Source organism: Mustelus asterias, chromosome 6, assembly GCF_964213995.1.
Source record: "Mustelus asterias chromosome 6, sMusAst1.hap1.1, whole genome shotgun sequence".
NCBI lineage: Eukaryota > Metazoa > Chordata > Chondrichthyes > Carcharhiniformes > Triakidae > Mustelus > Mustelus asterias.
In genome coordinates, this window is record NC_135806.1 from 118,548,303 (window position 1) to 118,560,408 (window position 12,106).

Consider the following 12,106-nt stretch of genomic DNA (forward strand, 5'->3'; position numbering starts at 1 on the left):
CTGTCCTTTGCAACACCCGCTGCTTTTATGGGTTGTAGACTCCAGAAGTTTGCATTCCATTACAAACAAATGCACATTTCCTTCCAAAGAAGCCATAAATAAAGTCACATTCTCTTGTCTCAGATCTTAACCCAAGCCCCATATTGAAGGTATTCGATAAGACCACTTTCTATCATAATACAAAACAATAAAGGTTTCCTCTCTGGTACAGATCAATTAAAGCAATGCATGATTATTTTAAATATAGTTTTACCTTAAGCTTGATTGGCACCCAGTCCACTAACATTCACTCCCTCCATCACCAACACACAATTGCAGCATTGTGTACCATCGACAAGATGCACTGCAGGAGCTTACGAAGACTCCTTAGACAGCACCTTCCAAACCCATGACCACTGCCATCTATTACAGCAGATACATGGGAACACCATTCCCTGGAAGTATCCCTCCAAGTCACTCACCATCCTGACTTGGAAATATATCACTGTTCCTTCACTGTCACTGAGTTAAAATCCTGGAAGCCCTTCCATAACCGCACTGTGGGAGCACCTACACCAGTTGGACTGCAGCGGTTTGGGAAGGCAGCTCACCACCATCTTCTCAAGAGCAATTAGGGATGGGCAATAAATGCTGGCCTAGCCAGTGAAACCCACATCTTACGAATAAATAAACTTGAGGGTTCCTAATGAATTCTGAGATCGTTTCAACTGAACACAAGGAACAATCCACCTTTTCAAATGCAAAAGAAAAATAAGTAAAACTTAAGAACCTGTAAATGTGTGTGTAAAACATAAAGATAAGTACAAAGTTGGGGGGGAATAAGCTGTAAAATTACTATTAAAATTTTTTACATTAATACTTGCTACCCAGCCTGCATTCTTTTATGTTTAAATAATTGATTACATTGTTTTTTTGTTTCAAGTCTCTCTTTGATCTCCAACACCAATATTCCATCCACAAATTCTTGACCCTGTTGTTACCTGTTTTAGTTTGCTGCATAACTGGATTGGGGCAGGTCTCTGATTGGTCAGAACTGACCCCATGATTGTTGCCTCTCACAAAGATGTCCACCTTAGTAACTGTGAATGGTTACCGTGGTAACCAAGGATGCACCTCTTGCAGTTGCTGAGTTGGAGCAGTGGGAACTGGAAGGCTTTTTGTGCAGAAGGCGGCCTCTGGATCGTGAACGGTAACAAAAGAATATGGTGAGTCTCAAACCCTATAGAGCAACACAGCAGGGATAAGGTGAAGGTTCAGGCACAGAGGTAGAACGCTGACCATAAAAGTGCCTTGTCTATACAATGTGTCCTTATAATTTATCACTTTTAACATTGGATATGATTCAAAGCTGGGTAATGAAAGCTGTCAAAACTGGAGTATCATTTTGCTATATGAAAGTGTTAAAAATGCACATTTGTCAATTTGTCTTGCAGTAGCAAAATTACAAAAAACAGCAGTAAAGTTTTTATTACCCTCTAGGACTATTTAAGATCTTTCTGCACAGGATGACTCAACTGTGGATTTAACAGGGCAGGCCATGTGCGTTACCAAAATCTCATGTGTTGTATCCCAGACTGCCTGTGAGCAGTGCCACAGGAGGGTAAGATAGTCAGTGATAGGATGTGGGAAAACCCACGGAAGATATTGTTCATGAGGGCGGCACGGTAGCACAGTGGTTAGCACTGCTGCTTCACAGCTCCAGGGACCTGGGTTCGAATCCCGGCTCGGGTCACTGTCTGTGTGGAGTTTGCACATTCTCCCTGTGTCTGCGTGGGTTTCCTCCGGGTGCTCCGGTTTCCTCCCACAGTCCAAAGATGTGCGGGCTAGGTTGATTGGCCATTCTAAATTGCCCCTTAGTGTCCCGGGGTGCATAGGTTAGAGGGATTAGTGGGTAAATATATGGGGATAGGGCCTGGGTGGGATTGTGGTTGGTGCAGACTCGATGGGCCGAATGGCCTCTTTCTGCACTGTAGGATTCTATGACTCTATGTCTGTGCAGTTCAAGTTATGTAATCAGAGGAATATTAGAAATATAGGGACGGTCATTCTGCCCTCAAGTCAGCTCTCCTACTCAATTAGATCATGGCTGATCTCTGTGTTAACTCCATCTACATGCTTTGGATTAGGTGGTAATCTTTACTATTTGTCCTTAAAAAAAAAAGAAATCAATCTTAGTTTTGACATTTTCAAATGACCTCAATCTCAACAGCTTGATGGAAGGGAGAGTTCTAGATTTCTACTATTTTTTATGTGAAGAAGTGACATCAGCCTTGAAGTGACTAACTCTAATTTTAAGGTTATGCCCCCTTGTTCAGAGGAAATAATTTCTCACAATATACCCTTAAAAGTTTATTAATTAGCGTCACAAGTAGGCTTACATTAACACTGCAATGAAGTTACTGTGAAAATCCCCGAGCTGCTACACTCCGGTTACTGTTTGGGTACACCGAGGAAGAATTTAGCATGGCCGATGCACCGAACCAGTGCGTCTTTCAGACTGTGGGATGAAACCAGAGCACCTGGAGGAAACCCACACAGACACAGGGAGAACGTGCAGACTCCACACAGACAGTGACCCAATCCGGGAATCGAACCCGGATTCCTGGCGCTGTGAAGCAGCAGTGCTAACCACTGTGCCGCCCAAATCCTATTAAATCTCTTAATCATCTGAAACATGTCAATTAACTGACTCCTTATTATTCTCTGCTTAAGGAGATACAAACAATGTGTTATGATTTAACTCTTCTAACACTGGAGATGATATAAAATAGGCCAATTATGGCCATGACAAAAGTGAATGGAAAGACCGTTTAACTCATCTTCCCTTATTCATTTGGGGGAAAAATGCAATCCATGCATCACAGCATCCTGAAGAGAAATCCTCCTGAAAATCAAACTATGTGTCTCCTTACCTGATGGGAGATGTGAGAAAGCAAAGTTTTCATTTGGCAAGGGATCATTTAAGTTTATCAGCCTCAAGCCCATTCCAAATTCTAATCACTCTTTGTAGGCAAAAACTCTGACATAAATTTGATGTCATGTCTTTGGGTTATCACACTATAATGTTATCAGCTTGTGTTACCTGTTGCCCCCATATGTGCATCTCACGCCCACTACAATTCAGAAGATCAAAAAAATTACAATATTTAAATAAACGATAGTGTCCTGGAATCATATCTCAGAACAATTAACCTGTCCCAAAAGCAAAATATTGCAGCTGCTGGAAATCTGAAATGAAAATGGGAAGTGTTGGAAAAAACAGAAGTGCTGGAAATGCACAGTAGGCTGGCAGTAATTGTGGGGAGAAAAGCAATTAATATTTCAGGTCCGTGACCCTTTAACGATAGAATCCCTACAGTGCAGAAGGAGGCCGTTCAGCCCATCAAATCTGCACCAACTGAGAAAATGCTGGAAAATCTCAGCAGGTCTGGCAGTATCTGTAAGGAGAGAAAAGAGCTGACGTTTCGAGTCCAGACGACCCTTTGTCAAAGTCAGATTCCAGCATCCGCAATAATTTGCTTTTATTAAGTCTGCATCAACTCTCTGAAAGAGCATCTTACCCAAGCCCAACCCTTGCCCCATAATCCCATGCATTTACTGTGGCTAGTCCACCTAACCTACAAATCATAGGACATTAAGGGGCAATTTTAGTAGCTATTCCAACTAACCTGCACATCTTTAGACTGTGCAAAGAAACTGGAGCACCCAGAGGAAACCCATGCAGATACAGGGAGAACACACAAACTCCACACAGTCACCCAAGGCCGAAATTGAACGTGGGTCCCTGGCTCTGTGAGGCAGCAGTGTTAACTACTGCGCTACCATGAAATATTTCCAGTATTTCCTGTTTTCAGTACACTCACTCTGCTAACTGGCCATTGGAATTTATTATGAGCCACAATGTGAATTTTCTCTTTTCTGTATGAATAGTGGACTGGATAAATCAATTTACCAAATCGAGATATGGATTTTGGAAAGGTCTTATTTACCTAGAGCTCTGTGACAGGAATTCTCTTACCACCACCCTATCATTCACACTAGGTTTGAACCAATCAATTGCCTTGCAACAGCATAGAATTTTTGCATTGCAGTAACAGGCCTTAGGTTGATTAACATGTCAAACCATTATTGTGTTTGCTCAAACAAGCTCCACTTGGTGCAGTCCTTTCAGTACAATTCACCTAAACTGAACAGATTGATTGTCTCTGTTATGCGTTACATTTTAATCCCTCAGGTGCTGAATGGGACCGGTTAGCCCAATTAACTTAGCAGCTACTGTGTGAAGCAGATGAGTGCCAACAGTTCGATCCCCATTTCATCTGATACAGATTTGGGGCCTGCCTCTTTGCCCTACCTGTGGTAAAATTCTTGGCATTTTGCTGTAGTTTGGCAAAAAGTTGCCTAGGACTTTTGGGCAGAGAATTGAAGAGGGTGCCTAATATATATGTATGATTACTTAAAATGCACAACAATGACCCAGTGTAACTGGTCAATGCCAGTGTTTACTCTCCATGCAAGCATCCATCCAATTCTCTTCATCTAATGTTATCAGTATAATGTTTGTTATCGACGGGATAGTGGGAGGGGGTGTGGTGGGGTTAATTTAAACAGCTGTTTTCTCCTCTCGCTGCCCATCCATAAACAGAAAGGTACTTTGATTTGCTTCCCCTTTTTTTAGCAGTGGTGTTATAGACCGAGTGAAAGGGCCATGTCACAGGAGCACGGGTGTTCTCCTTGGAGCGCAAGTTCAAGAGACACTTCACCACACACAGCATCCGCCAAAGACTTATGACAGACAGCGCTTGCCAATTCATCCTCAATGAATTTTGAAACTTTACACACACATGGGACTTGAAGCATATCATGAGCAGCCCCCGAGACCCACAATTAAATGACCTGGTGGAATGGGCGGATTCTAAAAGAGATAGCTGAGGAAATTGTGGAGGCATTGGTGGTGATCTTTCAGGAATCACTAGAAACAGGGAAGGTACCAGAGGACTGGAAAGTAGCTAATGTAACACCGCTGTTTAAGAAGGGAGGGAGGCAGCAGATGGGAAATTATAGGCCGGTTAGTCAGATTTCAGTCATTGGCAAGACTTTAGAGTCCATTATTAAAGATGAGATCGTAGAGTACTTGGAAGTGCTTGATAAAGTAGGACTGAGTCAGCACGGCTTTGTCAAGGGGAGGTCATGTTGATAAATCTGTTAGAGTTCTTTGAGGAGGTAACAAGGAAGTTAGATAAAGGAGAACCAGTGGACGTGATTTATTTACATTTCCAGAAGGCCTTTGACAAGGTGCAGCATAGGAGACTGTTAAATAAGTTAAGTGCCCATGGTGTCAAGGGTAAGATCTTGGCATGGATAGAGGATTGACTGACTGGCAGAAGGCAGAGAGTGAGGATAAAAGGGTCTTTTTCAGGATGGCAGCCGGTGACTGGTGGTGTGCCTCAGGGGTCGGTGTTGGGACCACAACTTTTCACACTATACATTAACGATTTGGAAGAAGGAACTGAAGGCACTGTTGCTAAGTTTGCAGATGATACAAAGATATGTAGAGGGACAGGTAGTATTGAGGAAGCGGGGGGGCTGCAGAAGGACTTGGACAGGTTAGGAGAGTGGGCAAAGAAGTGGCAGATGGAATACAATGTGGAAAAGTGTGAGGTTATGCACTTTGGAAGGAGGAATGGAGGCATAGACTATTTTCTAAATGGGGAAATGCTTAGGAAATCAGAAACACAAAGGGACTTGCAGTCATTGTTCAAGATTCTCTTAAGGTTAACGTGCAGGTTCAGTCGGCGGTTAGGAAGGCAAATGCAATATTAGCATTCATGTTGAGAGGGCTAGAATACAAGAGCAGGGATGCACTTCTGAGGCTGTATAAGGCTCTGGTCAGACCCCATTTGGAGTATTGTGAACAGTTTTGGGCCCCAGATCTGAGGAAGGATGTGCTGGCCTTGGAAAGGGTCCAGAGTAGGATCACAAGAATGATCCCTGGAATGAAGAGCTTGTCGTATGAGGAACAGCTGAGGACACTGGGTCTGTACTCATTGGAGTTTAGAAAGATGAGGGAGGATCTTATTGAAACCTACAGGATACTGCGAGGCTTGGATAGCATGGATACGGAGAGGATGTTTCCTCTGGTAGGAAAAATTAGAACCAGAGGGCACAACCTCAGGCTAAAGGGACGATCCTTTAAAACAGAGATGAGGAGGAATTTCTTCAGCCAGAGAGTGGTGAATCTGTGGAACTCTTTGCCGCAGAAGGCTGTGGAGGCCAGGTCATTGGGTGTCTTTAAGACAGAGATAGATAGGTTCTTGATTAATAAGGGGATCAGGGGTTATGGGGAAAAGGCAGGAGAATGGGGATGAGAAAAATATCAGTCATGATTGAATGGCGGAGCAGACCCAATGGACCGAGTGGCCTAATTCTGCTCCTATGTCTTATGGTCTTATCGTCTTATGCTCAGCTAAGCATCTTCTGGGGAAATGTGTCCTGTATTGCACAGATTACTATTCCGCACTCCACAGCTGCAAAATCTGCTATGACGAGCTCTGCCCTCATTAACACAATGACTCTTCACCAGGCGCACCAGGACCACAATTACCGCCAAGGCTCTGCTGCAGCCCAAACATGAAACCAATGTGAATGATGCCCTAAGGCAACACCAATTGAGAAGCAAAATGCACTATGATTGAAATGTCCACAAACCTGGGCCTCTAAAAACTGTTCAAACAGTCAGGATCGAGATCGCTCGCAGCTATGACAGGTTGGTAGTGGTACAGAGTCATGCCCTGCAACCGAACAGTTACGTGGTAACCTCGGATGGTTCCCACTAAATATGCAACAGCTGTCACCTCTTGCAGGTATCAGAATCAGCACCAACAGATGCCACAGCACTTCAGTCATCTGGCCTACAGCACAGGCCTCCTACACCAGTGGGCATGCAAACTCCTCCAGAGGTCTACCCATGGAGCCCTGCACCCACTGAGTACACCAAGGACAACAGCCTGAGAGAAATGACAGCACAATCAATTGGCATAACCGCATACTCGGCATGTGATCAAACCCAACTCAAGGTTCCAGGATAATGTCACCATCTAGTCTACAATTGACCTTCGAATCTCATCTTTGCATAACAATAATAGGGAGATGCGATGGGCTATATATATATATATATATACCAACTGCAACAGCTTAATCTGAATCTCACCACCTATAAATAATGACGTATGTTAGCCTGTTCAATCTGTATGTTATATAAGGGTTCATACATAGTTACTGTTTGCGCACACTGCTACATCTCAATACCACCAATTGTCCCAATTTAAACAGAGAAGATATAGACTGAGTAGTCACGTGATGGTGTAATGATACAGCTACAGAAAAGGGCACATGACGGGAACGTGGAACCTCTCCCTGGAGCATGGGCAGAGCACTTGTTTGTTATAAGTCTTTGTTGTCAGTGTTTGGGAATCCAGCACTTCTACAGTGGTGTTTTCCAACCCCCTCAGTTTTGGTATGATCCAATTTCCTATTAATAACCCCACAGCAAACTTGAGATAGGTGAATTCGAGGGTTAGTTTATTTATTACACGCACTCAATGTGAGAGGAGTGTTGCGATATAGCTCCTTGTGCATCTCTACAGTAAAAGAGGGATAGAGAAGGAAAGATTTACCGATTAAAGACCACTAGACAAAAAAAGGTTCATGTGAGTGCTGAGTTCAGATTCAAGGTCCAGTAGTGTTTTCCTTCACAGAAGTTGGCAGGCTGAACTGATGCTGGATAATTCAAAATTCCAATAAAGTTAACTTCCACAATGAGATAGGCACACAGAAATGAATCAGTCTCCTAAGCAATGGTACAAAAAGTCCAGTAGAAACAGTGTAGATGGGGCCAGGCATTCACCTTGCAGAACCCCTAACTTGAGCTGCTGTAGGATAGATGGAAACATGGCAGACAGAGGTTTTTCACTATGACATGGCAATATGACTGATTCCATCAGCTAGGGGTTAATGTCACATGATTCCCACCTCACCTCTCTGGCTTAACCCTTTGTCTGGGCCCCTGAGATTGTTAATGTTCCAATGCCTTAACAGGAGGTTGCAGGGTCCCTTGTCCTAACAAATGAATCGTTTTGGTTGGCCAAGCCCGGCTTATGAAATGTAGATGGTCTTTGTATAATTCATTTTGAATTTGGTTTTTCCAGCCCACTGGGTTATTACAGTTTCTTTAGAGATAACGAGGAGTGAGGTTCTGTGAATTTGCTATTTTAGTTCTTATTGTTCATGAGTCACAGACAGACATACCTTCAGCCATTTTAAAAGGGTCTTTGTCCAGCTTTTAAAATGTTAGCAATTAGACAAGAAGATATCTACACATATTTTATTAAAAATATAGAGTGAAGTCTTAGCCTTATGACATCTTCTATTATTTTCTTCTTTATGTGTTTATCTAATTTCCCTTAAATGCATCTATGCCATTCACCTGAACTATTACTTATGTTAGTATGTTCCCCATTCTAACCAGTCTCTAGGTAAGGAAATTGCTCCTGAATTCCTAATGGATTTCATAGAATCCTACAGTGCAGAAGGAGGCTATTTGGCCCATCGAGTCTGCACCGATCATAATCCCACGCAGGCCCTATCGCCATAACCCCATGCATTTACTCTAGCATGGCCAGTCCATCTAACTTGCACATCTTTGGACTGTGGGAGGAAACTGGAGCACCCGGAGGAAACCCACACAGACCCGGGGAGAATGTGCAAATTCCACACAGACAGTGACCCAAGCCGGGTATCGAACCTGGGTCCCTGGTGCTGTGAGGCAGCAGTATTAACCAATGCGCCACCATAATAATCAGACTTATTGCTGATTATCTTATATTTAAGTTTTAGATTCATCCACAAACTAAAACATTTTCTCCAAGTCTCCCTCATCCTTCAACAGTGCCCTCCAAACCTGCAGCCTTGGTTGTTGTGGGAAAAGTCACCACTCGGAGATCAGACTTGAGATTCAACACGCAGTTTATTAAATCGACGCTTCGGGAGGATCTCTGGGCAGAGTTCCTCCATCTGGCTTGGCGGCAAGCGCAGTTATATACGTTAAAACATCGCAAACATCGGCAGTTTCGCATCAAGCCGTAGGCGGTTACATACTTTGGCCACTTGGGCCCCTTGACAATAGCTAGTTATCAATAACTCCCAATCACATTTCGTTGAAAACAAGAATCATACCTCACTGTTTCAGTTCCCCTTTCAGGCCATCTGCCTGTGAGGTACCTGACTATTCCTGTCCTTTGCTGTCTGACTATTCCTGCTTGCTTTGCACTTTTACACTAAAATGAGACATAGCTCACCCCAGCTTGTCACTAGTCAGGGCTCAACTGTTTGTGGTTAACTACAGAGTGCAAAGTCACATACAAAACTTTTCTTGTCTTAAAAAGTTTTACATTCACAATGATGGCTTAAAAAGTTTTACATTCACAATGATGGCTTAAAAAGTCTTGATTTTAAGTTTACTCCAACATTGGTCATTTGGAACAATGATTCTCAAAGTGTGGTTTTTGAAGCACTAACTGTGAGGGACTCCTAGGTGGTGCATTGGTTGGTTCAAAACTCAAAACACTGTTGCTCAAAGGCACAAGCATGGCCATCAAAGGGAGCAGGTCAGAATCCTCTCTCCCCCATGATGTCACACAACTAGACCAGCTCCCAGATGCATGGCATGATTCATCATTAGCGCAAGCAATGACAGTATAGTTCTATGAGCACATTAACACCATGTATTCATTTCAGTGCAGGTGCAATGCCAGGTACATACATCCCAACAACTGGCTGACTGAATCAAACAAAGTGACATAGTCAAATTGCTGAAAGAATAGAGACAATCTGGACAAACCTCTTTACTAATGTACTATGTAGATGTAGGAAGTACTCTACCCATTAAACAAAATTTTTATAGACTGAACCCTGAGAAACTGGCTGTTGTCAGAGAAGACTGACTTCATATTGGATGAAGATATAATGGAACTTAGTCAAAGCACTTGGAGTTCATCTGTTGTAATGGTACCAAAACCTTATGGAACCCAAAGATTTTGCATTAATTATTGTAATGTGACTGCCATAACAAAAACGGATTCTTATCCTACACCTACACTTGAAGATTGTATTGCTAGAGTTGGAAACTGCTGACTTAGTGATAAATTGGACAAAAAATGAATCTGCTTAAGTGAAGGTTATTTAGCTGGCTCATGCTATATAACAAAATGAAGAATTGCCCAGAAAAGCTTAACATCAAGCAATTATGGACTTTCCTGTTCTTAAAACCAAACAACAAATACTGCAGTTTCTTGGAATGTGTGGACTTTACTGACATTTGTCCCAAATCTCAGCGCAGTATCTGCTCCATTGTCAAACCTGTTGAAGAAGAAGAAGCAAAATATGACTGGGCAGTGTCTTGATAAAAGGCTGTCTTGATAAGTGAACCATGAAATATTAGCTACTCCAAATGTTAACAAACTATATAAGATAACAATTAATGCCCAGGATGTGAGTGTGGGAGATGTATTATTACAAGATGATACAAAGAACAAAGAACAAAGAACAGTACAGCACAGGAAACAGGCCCTTCGGCCCTCCAAGCCTGTGCCGCTCCTTGGTCCAACTAGACCAATCGTTTGTATCCCTCCATTCCCAGGCTGCTCATGTGACTATCCAGGTAAGTCTTAAACGATGTCAGCGTGCCTGCCTCCACCACCCTACTTGGCAGCGCATTCCAGGCCCCCACCACCCTCTGTGTAAAAAACGTCCCTCTGATGTCTGAGTTATACTTCGCCCCTCTCAGCTTGAGCCCGTGACCCCTCGTGATCGTCACCTCCGACCTGGGAAAAAGCTTCCCACTGTTCACCCAATCTATACCCTTCATAATCTTGTATACCTCTATTAGATCTCCCCTCATTCTCCGTCTTTCCAAGGAGAACAACCCCAGTCTACCCAATCTCTCCTCATAGCTAAGACCCTCCATACCAGGCAACATCCTGGTAAACCTTCTCTGCACTCTCTCCAATGCCTCCACGTCCTTCTGGTAGTGCGGCGACCAGAACTGGACGCAGTACTCCAAATGCGGCCTAACCAGCATTCTATACAGCTGCATCATCAGACTCCAGCTTTTATACTCTATACCCCGTCCTATAAAGGCAAGCATACCATATGCCTTCTTCACCACCTTCCCCACCTGTGTTGCCACCTTCAAGGATTTGTGGACTTGCACACCTAGGTCCCTCTGTGTTTCCTGATGACTCTGCCATTTATTGTATAACTCCTCCCTACATTATTTCTTCCAAAATGCATCACTTCGCATTTATCCGGATTAAATTCCATCTGCCATCTCTCCGCCCAATTTTCCAGCCTATCTATATCCTGCTGTATTGCCTGACAATGCTCTTCGCTATCCGCAATTCCAGCCATCTTTGTGTCATCCGCAAACTTGCTGATTACACCAGTTACACCTTCTTCCAAATCATTTATATATATCACAAATAGCAGAGGTCCCAGTACAGAGCCCTGCGGAACACCACTGGTCACAGACCTCCAGCCGGAAAAAGACCCTTCGACCACTACCCTCTGTCTCCTATGGCCAAGCCAGTTCTCCACCCATCGAGCCACTTCTCCTTGTATCCCATGAGCCTTAACCTTCTTAACCAACCTGCCATGTGGGACTTTGTCAAATGCCTTACTGAAATCCATATAGACGACATCCACGGCCCTTCCTTCATCAACCGTTTTGCTAAAATAAAGCATCTGGTCAATTATTTCTCGAGGAAATGTAATCCTTGTTAATGAAAGTACTCCATAGTTGAAAAGAAATAATTAATTCAGCAGTCAGAAATATATGTTTCTGAAAATGCCAGAGAGACTGTGATTTACATGGACAATAATCCATTGGTGCTTTTGGACAAATTCCAGATCAAGAATCTGTTTATTTCACTGGAGTCTGATGCTGCAAGAATTTCTCTTAAAATTATTCATGTTGCAGGAAGGAAGAACATGATTGCAGATGCCTTATCTAGAGTTTGACAATTTAATTCAATAGCTTAACTTCAATAGC